Here is an 18267-nt window from a genome sequence, read left to right as displayed (position 1 = left end):
TCCACACGTGATTGTGTGTTGATGATTTCTATATATATATATATATATATATATATATATATATATATATATATATATATATATATATATATATATATAAAATATATATAATATATATATCTATATATAAAATGACCAAATTTCATAATGAAGCAGATTGTTGTACAGAAACCTGACCACCCTGTGCCCGAATTTATGTACATATTTGCACGTGTGAAAAGAAAAGCTTTGTATAAGAGAAATACCGTTTCTGATGTCAGGTAAAAAAAATAAAAGGAGAGGGTTGTGATGGCAGGAAGTTAGCAAGCGTTTTCATGGCGCATTAATAAAATGGCGTTGTAAATGGATGACTGTATTCTGCCGCCCATTTTTCTCTTGAAGTGTGAGTGTGGGGGATCTTCTGCCGACAAAGATTGTCGAAATTTGTTTTCTTATTTCTGTAGTCCCTTTGGTGCTTCTCTGATATCGGATCCCTGTCGAAGGGGTCTTAAAATACCCCTGAGATCTCGGGTTTCTTTAATTTTGTAATGGTTCTGCAGTTGGTAAGATGATCTATGTAGAGGGACAGGGACACAAACACTGACAGCAGCAGAAACTTCTGGGCTAGAATTGTAAGACAACGCTCAATTCAAATTTGGCATCACTCATAAGTAATTATAAATCTACTATACTGAAATACATAAATATGGAAAATTCAGTTGGGCAAAAAATATGATGATTATACAAGCAAAAAGATGAGCTCCATGTCAATCAATTCCCACTGGTAATCCACTTCCTAGTAATAAAAAAAAATAAAAAAAAGTTAATTTAAAAGAATAAACTTTGTCTCTTTAATAGCCATCTGCATCAACTCGCATAACAAAAACTAAATATTCTCTGGGGTAATATAAATTCATTATCTCTAAAACTCGCATTTTCACTAATGTATGTGTACATCCTGTGCTTCGCATGAATTAAATCTTCTTTAATATATCTTTCAGTAATGATGAACATAAAAATCACCCATTTTTTTTATATTCTGAGCATCTAGTACCTAAACATAAATCCAATCCGTATTAAAAAAAGATAAAAAAAAAAACTCGGCGAAGTAGGTACAAGACATGAACAAAGGGCAGGCAATTCATTATTCGTCTGGTGGCAGTGGGTCTAAATGTATTCACAAAATCCCATTCCGAGAGGGGAAATGAAACGCATTCTTTTCGAAACCACCATGACCAACGCTTCTTAATGGATCAGCATTCTTTCTTTTCCTTCTTCATGTCTTTCTGTTGCCTTTTTACAAGAGAGGTACTTCGTAATGGATTAGTAGAGAATTGTAATACGAGTAGAAAAGAAAGAAAAAACTCTGAGAGATAAGAAGTCATTTGCAATAATCGTGGGAGATAACATAAACATAGATATAGCAGCTGCAGAATACTACATACAATCAAATACAAGTCAAGAAAAATACAAATAAGAAAGATCATGGGTACATCAGCAATAGTGTCAAAAACAAAACAATAAAAATACCATTCAAAAAGCTTTCACTTTTCCATGCACTTTCACAGAATAGGCGTATGTTGATCTACTTACGGTGTATCACTCGTGCCTTCACTTGGACTCTTGTTAAATGAACTCCACGAGGAGAGCAATTACTGAAAAGAGCAGAAGAACATATTACAAAAGGAATGCCTACCGTGCTGGTATATTATTTCATGTAATATATTTAAGATGAGGCCTTTCCCGAATAATAATAATAATAATAATAATAATAATAATAATAATAATAATAATAATAATAGTAACCCATCCAGCTAATCTGATGTGTCTTTGTTAACATTATCCATTGTTTACTTTATTCATTATCATAGATGATGGGTTATATGTTTCCATTTTATTTCTATTCTTGAGAGTGTTCATATACAATCAAAATCTTATCTTACATTATTATTATTATTATTATTATTATTATTATTATTATTATTTACAAAGCAAATAGAAACACAAACAAGAAACACAATGAAGATGAAATGGCTAATACTTTCAACATTACCACAATAAGATTGAGTCTTCTGACCAATATTATTATTATTATTATTATTATTATTATTATTATTATTATTATTATTATTATTATTATTATTATTATTATTATTATTGTCAATGAAAATATGCATGCATTTATGAAAGTAAAGCCATAAAGGACTATAAAATAAAGGAAAGGACAATAAAATAAGGATAATCAGGCAGACAAAAAGAATAACGTATAAATATATAATGGATCATAAGAATCAGTCTATGACAAATTAATATAAAGACCTGATGAGGATGAAACCGTCACCAGCAAAACAAAAGTAAAATATAAAAAACCTCAAAATTCTTCTGATCACACAATAAAACATTCATGTCATTTACTCTCTTAATTTTTCATTATAACTCATCTCTTTATATATATATATATATATATATATATATATATATATATATATATATATATATATATATATATATATATATATATATATATATATATAATGACTCGGATAGTAAGAAATTATTAACTTTGTTAGGTTCAGCGTATTCCCATCCTTTCCACTCTTGATACCAAAAACACTGCATTATTATTATTATTATTATTATTATTATTATTATTATTATTATTATTATTATTATTATTATTATTATTATCATAATAAATTGAAAATACAGAAAATCATAGCAAAGAGAATATAAGTAAAATGCCGGTAAGAATGGTAAAAGAATAAATGGATAAATCATAAAACAAAAGAAATTAGCAAGCAGATGAATGTGAGCATGTACGCATACATATAATTGTATGTATAAATAAACGTTAAAACCATGGAGAGCTCTAAAAGTTTCGGGGAAATAGCTTTATATATCAGAAAAAAAATTTCATTCGTGACCTAATTATCAGTAATAACTAATATCTTTTTCATAAAAGTGATTTATGGCTAAAGAAATGAAATTAAGTTTTTCCTTTGATTAAAGCTAGGAAAATCTCTACTTAATATTATCAACGACACCTATTTTGTGGAAAAGAGAAGTGATTTATATATATATATATATATATATATATATATATATATATATATATATATATATATATATATATATATATATATATATATATATAATCAGAAAGCTACTAAACGTCCTTTAATATCAATTCGCTCTACCTCGAAATAATATATTTTCATATATGTTACCGAAGGGGAATTTTTAGTTGATAATAAGTCCACCGTCCCGTGGGGTCAGACCAGCGACGGACGAGGAATCAGGACTACAGTGACGCACTAACGCAGTCGGCCACAAGAGAGGTATAAGTGAATATCATCTCCCATCAAATCACCCGTCGAACTCAGGTGTTTTGCATTTTGGAGACGATATCCACCACCTCTGCCATGTTGACCGTGTAGTGCGTTTGTCGCACGTAGCCATATTATGACTATTTATCACATCACCGTGATTCATATACAATCAGAAAGCTACAAACGTCCTTTAATATCCAATTCGCTCTACCTCGTAAATAATATATTTTCATATATATGTTACCGAGGGGAATTTTTAGTTGATAATAAGTCCACTGTCCCGTGGGGTCGAACCAGCGACGGACGAGGAATCAGGACTACAGTGACGCACTAACGCAGTCGGCCACAAAAGAGGTATAAGTGAATATCATCTCCCATCAACTCACCCGTCGAACTCAGGTGTTTTGCATTTGGAGACGATATCCACCCACCTCTGCCATGTTGACCGTGTAGTGCGTTCGACGGGTGAGTTGATGGGAGATGATATTCACTTATACCTCTCTTGTGGCCGACTGCGTTAGTGCGTCACTGTAGTCCTGATTCCTTGTCCATCGCTGGTTCGACCCCACGGGACGGTGGACTTATTATCAACTAAAATTCCCTTCGGTAACATATATGAAAATATATTATTTCCGAGGTAGAGCGAATTGATATTAAAGGACGTTTGTAGCTTTCTGATTGTATATGAATCACGGTGATGTGATAAATAGTCATAATATGGCTACAAAGTGACAAACGCACTACACGGTCAACATGGCAGAGGTGGGTGGATATCGTCTCCAAATGCAAAACACCTGAGTTCGACGGGTGAGTTGATGGGAGATGATATTCACTTATACCTCTCTTGTGGCCGACTGCGTTAGTGCGTCACTGTAGTCCTGATTCCTCGTCCGTCGCTGGTTCGACCCCACGGGACGGTGGACTTATTATCAACTAAAAAATTCCCCTTCGGTAACATATATGAAAATATATTATTTCCGAGGTAGAGCGAATTGGATATTAAAGGACGTTTGTAGCTTTCTGATTGTATATGAATCACGGTGATGTGATAAATAGTCATATATATATATATATATATATATATATATAATATATATATATATATATATATATATATATATATATATATATATATATATATATATATATATATATATATATATATATATATATATATATATATATATATATATATATATATATATAATGTATGTATGTATAATATAATACAGGAGGGATGGTCTATGGAAGCTCTTCAATAAAGAGCAGTGACATGTTCTTTTGGTGACAATAAATAAGTGATGTATAATAAGAGTAAGAGAGGGATTATCTTTATCTTCTCGAATAAAGCTTTGCCCTACTTACTCGTAGTTACAAAAGAACATATTCCAGTAATCGTACGACCCACTGATGCAAACGTGTGAATAAAAGGCTAAATAATAAACAAACAACAATGATGAATAGAAAATTCTCCTCTATCAGTAATAATACAGTTGCTGCCTCTACTGATTCCGTTACTGATTCCTTGCACGCTAAACTTTATGCTTCCATTCTTAAGCAAATGAAAAACTCCGTTGAAGGGTACTAAGAAAAAGCGTTTTACTACAAAAACATGGTTTGATAAAATAATCCAATGAAGTACGGTGGAAAAATGTCAAGATAAGTTTTCAAGGTATAACGATGAGGTAAACTCAGGCGCTGCTAAAGTTATTACATGATCAGATTTTTTTTCCATTACAAGCTATGCTGAACTATGTAGCCTTAATAGAAGCGCTCATAGTCCATAGTGACGGCAAAGGATTATGAGCTTCTCTTTATTAGCAGGTCTTAAAAAAAAGGTGCTCAAGTTATTTAGACAGACGGGAGTGAAAGTGATGCACATAATTTATGGAGATTATGCATCCAGTGTTTCTAAATACCATATTTTTTCTTAATCTATATCCTTCGATATAATAAGTTCCACATTTGAAAAAACAGTTACCCTATCAAGTTTGTTCACTTGCAAGATCTGCAAAGTTTTATTTCTCCAGTGTGTCCAAAAAGCAAAGACGAACCAATATAGCATTATTTTTTTTTCTTAATAATTCCAACTTGAAAAGGTTGGTTGCTCCACAAACTGATGAAAATATAGCTGGCCATTGATTATCGAGTTTCTTCCCGCACCCGTATTTTCAAGCATCTCATTCAGTCTCACTCTCGCAAAAGGTTTTGTATTCATTAATAAGCCAAGGCAAACGCGTATGCACCGACTATATACACTTATTTAGATTTCTATATACATATATGCATACACTCGTGTTTCTGAGTGTGTGTGTGTGTATATATATATATATATATATATATATATATATATATATATATATATATATATATATATATATATATATACACAGTATAATCAATAAAGCCATATATTACCTGCTTATCTCGGCACATGCAGAAATAACACATTACGAAATACTACGTGCATGTGGCACATTACTACCTTTGTCCTTTGGGTATAAGTAAGTCACGTTTAAGTTAAAAATTTCCTAAAAATTAAGAAAAAATTGCCGTTATTCCTTCGATAATTTATATTTTTTACTATTTTGTTATTCCTATGAGAAATGTATTTCACGATTTTTTTATTTCTCCTGTGGATTTTGTTTTGCAATTCAATAGGTATATTAACGATGCTTAATAAGCAAGTGTGCATATTTTGAATAATAATAATAATAATAATAATAATAATAATAATAATAATAATAATAAAGAATCATTCAGGGAATGGGGTATTTTTTATAACAGTATAAGTGTTAACGCAATACTTTTCGAAAAAAAGCTTGCGCGAAAAATTACCTTTTCGATGACTTTCGATTTTTCCCTTATTTTCCTTACATGTTTCCCAATCTATTAACAGTGACAAGTCAGGTTATATATTATTGTTTTGTTATTACTTGTTTTATCCCCTTCCTGTTACTGATCTCTTCATTTCCTTCTAATCCTTCAGCCAAATGTCATAACGTGACAAGTTGTCATTTAACATTTTTGTTTTTCGTCATATAATATCACCTTTTTCTGTTTATCTAAAGGCCCTTTTTCGAAACTTTGGCATTTTATTTAGTTACAGCTCTTTTCCTTTGTTCCATCTATTCTTCTATATTACTTTCATGTGATTACCATTAGTTAAGCAAACGTTTCAGTTATTCTCATATAAATATTTCTTTTTCGTATCCACGTCTCCACTTTCATTTTCTACTTGTCAGTAATGAAACAGAAACTTTGCAGTATTCAGTTATTGTTTTCTAGGTGTGTGATATTCATTCTTATGTAGTTTTATTTTGCCTTCAGTAACCCATCAGTAACCCCACAAACCGTTCACATATCATATTCTCATGTTTCGATTCCATCTCCTTTCTATGGTTCACTGTGCCCCGAACTACTGACTACCACCCTCTAAATAGCTGGGAGTTGGCTACTGACGATCTAGAAGAGGGCCTTCGTTTCTTTATTTGCCTCCCCTGTGGACCCTCTCCCTCTCTCTCGTAAAGAAATTAAAAGATATCACTTTTGGTCTCTCTTGCTTGAAGAAAAGGAAATGTATTTCATATTCTCCCTGTCTGTTTGTCTTTCTCATCTTTTGACAATAATGATCTCTTTCAAACAATACATTGGGAGTTGTTTTCTTGTTTTCCTGAAAAAAAATAGATTTCGCTGTATTCGCTGTAATAATGTTATATTCATTTTCTCTTTTTTAATATAGTAGATAACGACCTACTTCTGTTCAGGTGAAAGGAACGTTAATAATTATATTCTCAATTTCTTTCATAAAGAAAAGAAAACAATAAAAATCCATTTCTCCCCGTTTATGAAATCAAAATAGAGATGAATTTTTAAATTACTTTTTAAATCAATATTGTCAACATGTTAGTTAATACAGGATCTCGGTATATAAGAAAACCGGAAGGAATATTGTCAAATATATTGTGAACTAAATCATTTATTGTTATTTTGAGAAATATAAGACAACTGAGTTACTGGTTTCTGTGACAGCCAAGACGACGCAATAACCGCGACCAAATAACCTCTGACCTATGAAAGGAAGAGAAATTGTGTACTTTTTTTTCCATCATCAACAACATCTACTGTCTCTTTTAGATTGCATCACAGAACTTGATAAGTCCATTAATTACTCGTCATTTATTTTATTCATTTCGAGTGTACGCAGGGTTTTGAAATAACTTGAAAAATTTTCGCAGTGCACAATGTACTTTGCTGTTTGCTTAACTGGATTTTCTAAAGGTTTCATTTCAAATTCGGAATATGCTTTGAGAACTAAAGACGGAAAAGCATAACTTCTCTAATGATGGGAAAATTGTTACATTTTTTTAAAATTTAAAATTAAGATTTCAAAAATATTTACCGATACTACTTTTCCATGAATTTAATTTTCTAGTGGTCAACAGAAGTAGAAATTTTAATCAAAAAGATTTGAAGTTGAAAAGGTTCATGATATTTTTTTATGATGAATACATTCCACTATGTATAGAATGCCTGATAGCTTTAGTGAAATTCGAAAGTCATTCAACTTTAATAAACAATTTGAATAACACAAAATGTTACCATAAATTCGGAAGTGTGACTTAAAAAGTTATCATTTTATCCGAGTTTTCATTTCACTGCCTCTGTCACACGATGATCTTTCTCGCTCAAATTTTAAAGGTGAAGCTTCTACCTGTTGGAAGATTCTCAGATCTAGAATTTTCATATAAACTGTCCTAATAGCACCCACGTTTCTCAAGATTCTTTCACATAAAAGAAAGAAAACTGTTGCAATATTCTTAAATAAAAGTCACTAAACGTTGAATATGTATAATGTGTTTTCTTTACAAGATTCACAATCATATAATGCTCAATTTAATATCAGTGCAGCATATATATTTTGCTAGATCCTTGGGTTCAGCATCGATAAACTTTCATTGGATATGTCGCAATTCTTCTGCATGCTCATAACCTTCACTATTCCTATCAACTCTAAAATGTAACATTTCTGAGTATATGTCTTCCATTTATAATGTTTGGATTTGCTGCAAAAGAGATCAGGTTACATCCGGACCGTGGAAATCCTTTATCCTATACAACATAATAATGAGTATAACGTTACTAAATCTCAAGAAAGTTTTCCTTATTGGTTTTCCTATTTCCAGTTCTCTGCCTTTACTTCTAGTCTATTTTCCTTGAATCAAAACTGTTACTTCCACATTTCATCCACAAAACATCATAGCACTTTGCTTAAAAGTTGGTCATTTTCATTTGACTGAAGAGATTGCATTATTTCATGACCCCTTCCCCGCCCTCATAAAACCCACCCATCCGACCGTTGGTTAGAAATAACAAACCGCGTCATACATTAAAAGCTTTTCGATAAAAACTGTACTTAAGCAGCATGATTACCACGCTCTGGAGTATTTGTTGCTATTACATCTGCAAAAGACCAATGTTAGGTTAACATTAAAAGGAACTAAAATCTTGTAACCCGATTAAATTCTGTTTTGCGTAGGACTAAAAATGCGTCTGCTCTCAAGGTGTCATCTATTTGCGCAAACTTGATCTCTTAAAAAATGCTTATTTTCTTCATTGCAAGCCAGATCAGTTCCATTCCCATGTTCTCCGTTATTTATCATTTACTCCCATGACAATTTAATCTTTTTATTTAAAGTGCTCCCTTATTTCACAATTAATGTACCGTTTCTCAATAAACCCTTCGGAACTAAAAAAATACTGTCCGTAACCGAGTTCACCTGGTTATAATAATTAAAGCTTCCATAATAATACATTTTATTTAAGTGAATGCCGTACTGCAAGAGAACAATCGTGGGTATGCCGGATTTAATAACAGTGAAAAAATAATGACAGAGTTTGTTATAACTTCCGTTATTTACTCAAAGAATGAATTATATAATTTAGTGACTTGTTATTTACTGTAAAAAAAAATAGATTGATAACTTGAGTCATTTACTTTTAGTAGTTGCCTATGGAAACAGCTCTACATTATACCCTATTGTTTGGAAATCCTAATGGAACGCCTAATTATTGTAAACTAGTAGTAAACTATGATATCCTAATCCATTAGCTTTTCAGGACGTAAAAAGAAAAGTGTTTTTATTGTAAATAAGTTGCACATGAAACCCTTCTGATAATGTTAACAGCCGTTCTCTCACAGCTAGGCAAGCTGAATTTATGGGAAATATGAAAAGCAAATGAAAATGCAAAGCTCGAGCTTATATAAAAAAAAAATATGATGTAAGATAAAGAAATATCTCAAACTATCAATGAAACTCGAATGCCAATCAAAATCCTCCCGTCGAGTTAAAAGAAGTTCAGAGAAGCAGTGCAAGGACAGAATCCATTGTTTTGCAGTTTGGTCATAGAAATATGTTTGAATCTCACAGAGGAATTGCCCATAGACTTTCACAGATCTTTGTTATTATTTCCGTTGGGGTTTTCTACTTCAATAAAGGTTATTTATTGAAGCTTCTTGATCCTATACTCTTTAATCTCTTGTTTTCTTTTTCGGAGACTTATTTTTACTTGTGTCTTTGTCTGTTTTTATGCATACCTCTGAATTTTTTTTTTTTTTTGTATTCGTTGTTCTCTGGACTGCCATTCTTATTTTTATCAAAAGTTTCATTTATTCTTTCAAATTGAAATCTCCTCCCCTTATAATTATACTCTCAATGATATTCCCCCTGCTACTTGGTATCTCACCGCATCCGTCTCCACTACACAATCTGCTAAATTACATTTTGTTATGACCCCTTCTATTCCTATACCAAGCTCCTTCAGACACCAATCATCCGATCCATGTATTACTTCTTCCCGTTTTCCTTTGACGTTCCCATTCTCCTTTGTCATATCCTATACCCATGACATAACTACATGTCTTTGTAATAAAAGCAGCAGCTGTCATTTATCATTGCGTCTTTGGAACACACCCAGTTGAACTGTAAGGTTAAGGCTTTATCCTTTCAACGGTTCCTGGCGGTATACCTTTTTGAAGTTATTGTTTTCTTTTTCATTAATGTATTTCGTTTGAAACGTCCGATTTCCTCGGTTCTGTATTTGTTTCTGAATACATATTATCATATTTATATAATATATTCATTACAAGGTGACTGCTAACTTGCTTTGTTTCTTTTATTTATCAACCATTACTACGCACAATGTTCATTATTTACACACTGCAATTATTATGTTGTCGGAACAAACACATCCATTAATTGATCTTTCCCTCACTATTTGCTAATTAGTCCAAAATTTATAGTGGGTGAGAATTAAATATATTTCGTATCTCTAGCTGCAGATATTGTTATTGTTATTTTTCCTCTCCCTCTCACCAAATACCCTTGCTCACATCCTGGATATTAGTATTACATTCAAAAGTTAATCGTTGTGTAGCTCAATTGCCGTGTCTTGCCCAGATCCAAGGAAAACAAGACGGAAAACTAAAAGAAACTAAATGACTGCCAGGTAGGAGAACCGTAGCAGGAAGAGAATTCTAACATTTCAGTAATACATGCAGTTTATGCACTATGTCTATCACCTTAGCGAGGAATCTCATGGAGATCGGTTTAGTTAAGTATACCTTAGTTTAACCAGACCACTGAACTGATTAACAGCTATCCTAGGGCTGGCCCGAAGGATTAGATTTTATTTTACGTGGCTATAAGAACCAATTGGTTACCTAGCAACGGGACCTACAGCTTATTGTGGAATCCGAACCACATTATAGCGAGAAATGAATTTCTATCACTGGAAATAAATTCCTCTAATCTGTGCATTTAGTTCATGCGAATGTGCATACAAGGACTCTTAAATAACACGCAAACATAAAATCACACACACACACACACATACATACATACATATATATGTATATGACTATAATGATTACATGTATTTTTTGAAGTTTCGTTCACTGCGTTTAACGGTCGTAAACCACAATAAATATTAACAATTCTTCAGCTCACTCTTCAGTCATCGCTATAACAAATACAAGTCAACTATAGAAACAGGCGTTTGTGGGATACTGAAAGTTTCAAAAAAGGAAAACAGTAAGGGAAATTAGAAAATAATATAAAAAAAACGAAGATTCCAAGTGGGGAGTGTACTTTGAAAGAGTAGAGTCATGTTAAAACGATTCGTGGCAAAATAAAACTTGACAGTTTGGAAGCCTCGACCTGTTTACTTCCTCCGGCTAAATAACCTAGTTCTGAAACGACTGTTTTTTCTTTTCTTTTTTTTTGTGCTTACTGATTACACGAATTTCAACCTCAGAATTAACGTTTTCCACTGAAACTTTCACTAAAGTTTTGTGCTTATAAATCTGACTAATGCATCACCAAGAGACTGAATAACATGAAAGCTGAATGACGAATAGTTCCCAGACGATTCTACTCTGGAGTCTTCTGCCTAATGTTACTTAAAACGCTCTAAGGACCACGCCAATTATAAATCAAAATATAGACAGAAAACTGTTATTTGCGACGGGATGATGGATGTCATTCTTCGCGTGATAACCAACAGTACGCTGCTGGGTAAGTAAAGTTGTTGTTTTGTCTTTATATTCCCATTCTATTTCCATTATGTCTTTATGAAAGAGTATTCGTTGTTCTGATGATATGTTAATATGTAGTTGGATGGTCAAAAGGTAACGTTTCTACTGATTGGCAAAAGTTTTGTGCTTTTTGGTGAAAAGACTAATGTTCATTTTTATTGGGTGTTAATTTTTAATTAACTAATACAAGCTTAATGACCGTGTCTGATTGTATAGGCCTAAGGTTAGTATTAGTCTTAAGTGTTACAAAAGTTAATTTCTGTGTATAACTGATGATAAATGACATTTTACTAACAACTTGCTAAATGTTTCAGTGTTCCTAATGCAATAGCATGAAACTGAATTAATTGATTATGTGGTAACATCATTAAGCTTATGGAACAGCTATTGGTGAGTCTTTGAATCTCAAAAGTTACTGTATGTTATGACAAGAGAAGAAATCAAAACTAACATATGAATTCAACACAAATTAAGTTGTCATCGTTACGTTACTGTGTAGCTATTACCATTTATCATCATCGAAAAAGGTAAGGTTATATTATGATATCCAGTAAACAATTTTACAACAAAGAGCAGGAAATAATCTTCATAGTGGTCGTATAATTCACCTCATTATGAATTTTTATATATTCGTGCTGTCATTACAGAGCTATTTATAATGAAACAACTTAATGGTGTTTCAACAGGAAATGAACTCCGAGTAGTTGAACAATTCATGCAATACTAGGCGGTAAATAATGCCCGCATGACTAGTTGAGGTATGTGTATATATATGTTTAGTGGGGAAGTGGGTGGGAGGGGATATGCGAGCATGCATGTGTAGTGGGAGGGGTAGGGGTGTCATTACGCATGATGTTGGTACATTTAGCTCTGCATTACCTTGTATACGAGGTGAGTGACTTCTGGACTAAGGATAATTTTGACCTAAACAGATATTTTAAGAATGAAGAAAACAAATATACTCTCTCCAGGATTTTGCCTAATATAATTTATATATAACTGTTATTTTATAGCGGTGTCAATGTACATAAAATCGATAACAGTCTAAAGTAATTGTGTTCCTATTACCGATTTCCTGAGAGACGTGTGAATAATAAGACGAGAGAGAATGGCAATAAAGTAAAATACGAATATATGAGAGCAAAGGTGTTGACAATTACAGATAACAGCCATACAATAACACCCTTGATATAGACGTGGTTACGGTGTTACAAAAAAGAAAAATCCTTCAAGCGTTTACGCATCCTCAAAATTTCAATCATGCTTTATTGAAATTACAGTAAGATGGCCTCAGTCGTTTTTGGTTTTTCATAAAGCGGTAAAAATTCATTAGCTGCTGGCATTGAATACTACAAATTTCCATAATCTATCATCTTGCACACAAATTGACATATTTTCTATCTACCTTCCCTTGGACTTATCAATCAGTTTTATGGATGAAAACATAAAATTAGCTCCAAGCATTTGAATCTGACCCAAACTTGTTTTTACAGTACTGAATCATGAATAACAGCAACAAGAGGATCCAAACTTGTGTTAAGTAATTATAAAACCAATGATAATTCAGAACTTCATTCAAAAATAACGTAGCAGAAGCATAAATACCAACAACGTTTTATGACTCCGTTAGCGCTGTCTTGTTCTGTTAAGCTTTCTCTGTACACCAACAAAAACGCAGGAAGCCTTCAGGACAGTATACTACACTTCGGCCCGCAAACCGTAATAATCCCCCCTCCGGCTAAAATCGCAATTAGCACGCTCCGTATGATAAAGTCAATGACGAGCCCCAGACAGCTTACTTCCATGCACAGAAGTGCTCCTTTAGTCACGCAATCGCCAAAACACGTGACTATTTACGAGAAAGTGGAAGGAGATTTGCAAGACATGTGAAATACTTACCACCTGAAAGGATTAGACGGAACGTAGGTGATGGCCTGTGTTAAACATGCTGTGAGAAAACTGCATCATTCACACGAAAATTTCGTGCTCTCTCTCTATCGCTCCTTCTTATTAGGTTTACCAGCATATGACAAGATGTTTTGAACTAGTTTATGTTAACTGTGCATGCATGCACACGCGCACGTGTGTGTGTGTGTGTGTGTGTGTGTGTGTGTATATATATATATATATATATATATATATATATATATATATATATATATATATATATATATATATATATATATATATATATTATACTCCAATCTGAAAGTAAATGCACAAACTAAGCAAATTTACCTAAACACACAAAGGAGCTCATTTATGTCTGAATATGCCTGTGCATGTATAAAAGAAGTCCTATAAAATGAATAGCCTTTGCTCATGCAATGTGTAATTAGAAGTATTTTCGGTGCCTGATGCCTTATACTTGCAGCCGAAAAAAAAGACAGGAGTTCCATTTCCTTGAGTTATAAATTCAATTCTTAGTTTTACTCACAAAGCCATTCCAACTTTTTGAAGTCAAGAGGAAATGACTACTTCCCTTACCTTGATGGAAATTGTCCTGTTTCCCGAATTCTGGAGATATTGATTTTTGCCAAGACCACAAATGAGTTAATAACTGCCAAAATGAAAAGCAAAGTAATGACATTTTGCGTTTTTCTGGAATTGGCAATTATGAAAGAGAACGCAGTTTGATTACACAATTAGCGGCCTCCCTTGAGCTAGCTAACTCAAAAGAGACTATAAATTTATTATTCTTTATTAATTGCTTTGTGAGTTTAACATTTACTCAGTAAGAAATTCCACTTTTTCACCAACTCCATTATCCACCAGCATTGGAATACATCAGAAATCTTTTTTCATTAGAGCTTAACATAAGATAAACTGGGGACTGCATTTTCTATAAATTTTTCCAACTCCCTCAACTTTTATCATGCTTTCCACTAAGGCGATACATAAAATGTAGAACAGCCTCGGGATGAGTCTTTATTTTATAAATGTTTGAATTTTTTCATTTCTGTATCACCGTTATCATTTTATCTAAATGAGAAATAAAATGTGGGCATTAGATAACCAAAAGACAGTTAATATTTAAGTAAATTCCCATTAAAAAACTTTACTGAATAATCCTCAGGAACATTCATTTTATGTTGTATATTAACTTACATTTACCTTGATTCAAAACTGTTTACTTACTGTATATTATTCATGAAGGAGCAATTATGTCAAACTGGCACTTTCACCTGATACTCTATAAATTTTCACTTAAAAGCTTTAATTTATGTAAACTGTAAAAGATTTACTTCCGCCAGTACGGGGACACTTAATTGAAATCTCTTCTTTATGAAGGGGTCAAAGGCACGGCCATTGCAGTACATTCATTTAAGCCCAAAGGAAAACGAACTCCCAAGTTTCCATCGACTCGGAATATCGGGTACAAAAGAGGTGCTCCATTTAGGATTACGGCAACCTGTCTCTCATATCCCTTGCAATTTAACTGTAGTATCAAATATCACCATCTACTACCTAATCATTTACAGACCTAGTAGAAAAAAAGCATGAAAATTAACTCCAATTCGTATCAGTAAAATAAATGACATCATTATGTTTAATGGGAAACAAGTTTGATGAAGCGTTCTAAACGCTTGAAATATTTTGGTTTAATTGGATACTTAAAAATTAAGGGGGTTTAATCTCTTTACGGAAAAAGGGAAAACAAAACAGAATTGCTGCTCAATTAAGGGGGATTATATCAAGGTTAATCACGTTTTAGTAATAGTCTATACGGTGCTTGTTTTTAATTAGCGGATGTATGTAGTATTTATCTTTTGGATTCAACCACGTTAAAAGAAATTTTTATTTTTGATGAAAGGTCATTGATAATGATGCAATAAAAATGTTAATAACATTAATCTTATTGTTGTTGATAATCATACAACACAGAGAATAAAAATTAAAATAATACACATTAAGGAAGTAGGATTATCATCAGTTTTAATCCCTGAATTTTTCAACGATTAGTTCGCCCAACATTTACTGTAGTTGGTGATCATGTAAGAATCAAACTATCTAGATATAACAGAAAGTGAAATGAACAAGATATCTTTCTAATTATGTAACACGAGCTATACGAAAGAATGCAAGTTATCGTCCTCTCGTGTTATGTTAAAAATTGAATTCTTATCGAATGCGAACTGGACTTCATAGGATGATCAAAGACACGAACACGTTTATGCTTAAAACGATAATACTGTTTACCAGAAATATACGACAGACTTGGAAAACAGTACCATTAATTCATTATGTAAAGCACTGGCTTTCTCTGTGATTATCTGTGGAAATGCTCTTAAGAAGAAAGCATGGTCGTAGTGTGGTCATGATACTTCCGCTAATAAAATGGCTCTTTCATATGCTTTGTCAGACAGAAAATTGTAGACAGACACCGTTAAATTCCGTAGATGGGATAAAGCATACGAATGTTAATTTATTCGCAGGACACTTAGAAAATACTAAGTAGTGGAGTGAAAATGTTATTGGAAAATAAGGGTCTTATTATGCAGGGGAATAGTGCATTGCATGCTACAGGGTTGGCCACGTTGGTGAAGAGTATTCTGGATAGGCGTATGAAATGGCAAATGTTATGGAAGTTTTCTGCCTAAAGATATTCTCCGTGACTTTATATATATAAAGTGAGGGCATTTGAAAGTTCACTCTTTCGTTTGATTTATTCAGGAGTCACCCTTGTTAGATATATATATATATATATATATATATATATATATATATATATATATATATATATATATATATATATATATATATATATATATATATATATATATATAAATATATGTATGTATAAATGGTTGTGTGTGTGTACACCCGCGTGTGCCAGTGTCAATACACTGTCAAGCGTCATCGAGCGTGCAAATTTCCACGTGAGTTCTGTGGCAGCAACGAGTGTTTATTGCAACAGAACAGCGGCAGTTTTTGCTTGATTTAATAAACACTCCATCTCATTAAAGCCTTTTAGAATCTGTCATCGACTTGAAAATTGGGCTTCGACAACTGGTCTCGAAAAGACTCTGCGACATTATAAGAACGATCAGTTGCATTCGCGAGATCAATACAAGTTCCTATAACAGTGAAATTTCGAAACCGATGAGCAAATGCGTTTCGTGAAACGCTTGTTGATTTGAGACATCGCTTATTCAGACAAAAGTAAAAACGCGCTTATTGCAGAATAATCTAGACCAGTGAAAGCAATGCTTCATTTTACAACACACAGAGTCTGCTTTTTCTCTAATACATTTTTTGAGGATTCGCATGGGAGAAATAGACTAGAATATACATTTATTACCCAGTTTACACTTACAAATCTACCATGAATGCATTCACTTTTCATAGCATCTCGAAAAAGAAAAGGTGGTGAAATATACACTCGTAATATAATAGGCTTTGTATACATAAATACAACATATACAAGCATATACTACAGTCGTTTTTTTAGATGTTATGACGTGAATTATGTAGCTGGTGGTCAGTTGGCACTGGCGGAAAATGGTGGGTTACTGCATAAGCTATACCCTTTAAGGGAATATGAATTTAGAAACGTCAAAGACAGTCTCCAAATCATCCTTTATGCGATAATGTGTTTGGAGAAGAAAGCAAGGTGCTTATATTGACATTTTAATTTCCAGGATGGTATTTTAGAAGACGGAAAAAAGACACTCTCATTGTGTTAATTTCGCACAGTGACAACAGGTCATTGGCCCCCGTGAACGTGAGGGGTGTAATTAGGAGAGTGTAATGGGGAAGGAAAGTTGTCGGTGGGTATACGTTGAAAGAGAGCCAAGTTTACGTTTGAATTTGGGTGCTTGGGTTATAGGATGGTAAAGCAAAGTATCCTACACAATAGAGTGAATCCTGCGCAATGGAGAGAGTCATACCTGATGCATAAAATCATACAGACAAGAAACAGTCTGACGATTGTATGTAAAACTATAGATACATGACAGATTCTTGTACATAAGACAGAAAAGCTAACATATTCAAGAAATCTTACTCACGGAAATAATACCGTGCATATTGAAGTGACGTCTCCCAAATTAAAAGAACTAGTTTCATTACTAGAGATACATGGTGTGTGCCTTTTTTGAAAAATTGAGTAGGTTACGAATGAAAATCAACGACTTTCAAATCGCGACATCATTATTTATGACGCAATGACATTACATTTATTAACTGAACTTAATCGTATATACATTGTGCCCATGTAACAGTTTTTCTCCTAAAGTTTATTAATTTTTCAGATATTTGCCAAAATGCGCGGTATGTAATTTTTTTCTGCTCTAATTCCCCCGTTTATGCCTTGTTCCTTAAGGTCACACTTGGGGCAAGATTAGTCTCGAATCACTGACT

General features: G+C 32.9%; 2 protein-coding genes across 4 annotated transcripts in view; one reads left to right on the top strand and one right to left on the bottom strand.

Annotated features, from left to right (window-relative positions):
• ple (tyrosine hydroxylase ple) overlaps positions 1-18267 on the bottom strand; it is a 536948-nt gene that overhangs the window by 471867 nt on the left and 46814 nt on the right. The window contains exon 2 of the mRNA XM_067120469.1: positions 1573-1634. The gene's annotated coding sequence lies outside the window, so the exon portion shown is untranslated. The remainder of the gene's footprint in view (positions 1-1572; positions 1635-18267) is intronic.
• The window catches only part of LOC136848172 (neural-cadherin-like), a 210513-nt gene that overhangs the window by 145455 nt on the left and 46791 nt on the right, over positions 1-18267 (top strand). The gene's annotated exons all lie outside the window — the stretch shown is intronic.

This window comes from Macrobrachium rosenbergii, chromosome 18, assembly GCF_040412425.1.
Source record: "Macrobrachium rosenbergii isolate ZJJX-2024 chromosome 18, ASM4041242v1, whole genome shotgun sequence".
Taxonomy (NCBI): domain Eukaryota; kingdom Metazoa; phylum Arthropoda; class Malacostraca; order Decapoda; family Palaemonidae; genus Macrobrachium; species Macrobrachium rosenbergii.
The sequence above is the reverse complement of the archived record's forward strand: the minus strand, read 5'-3'. Positions and strand labels throughout refer to the sequence as shown.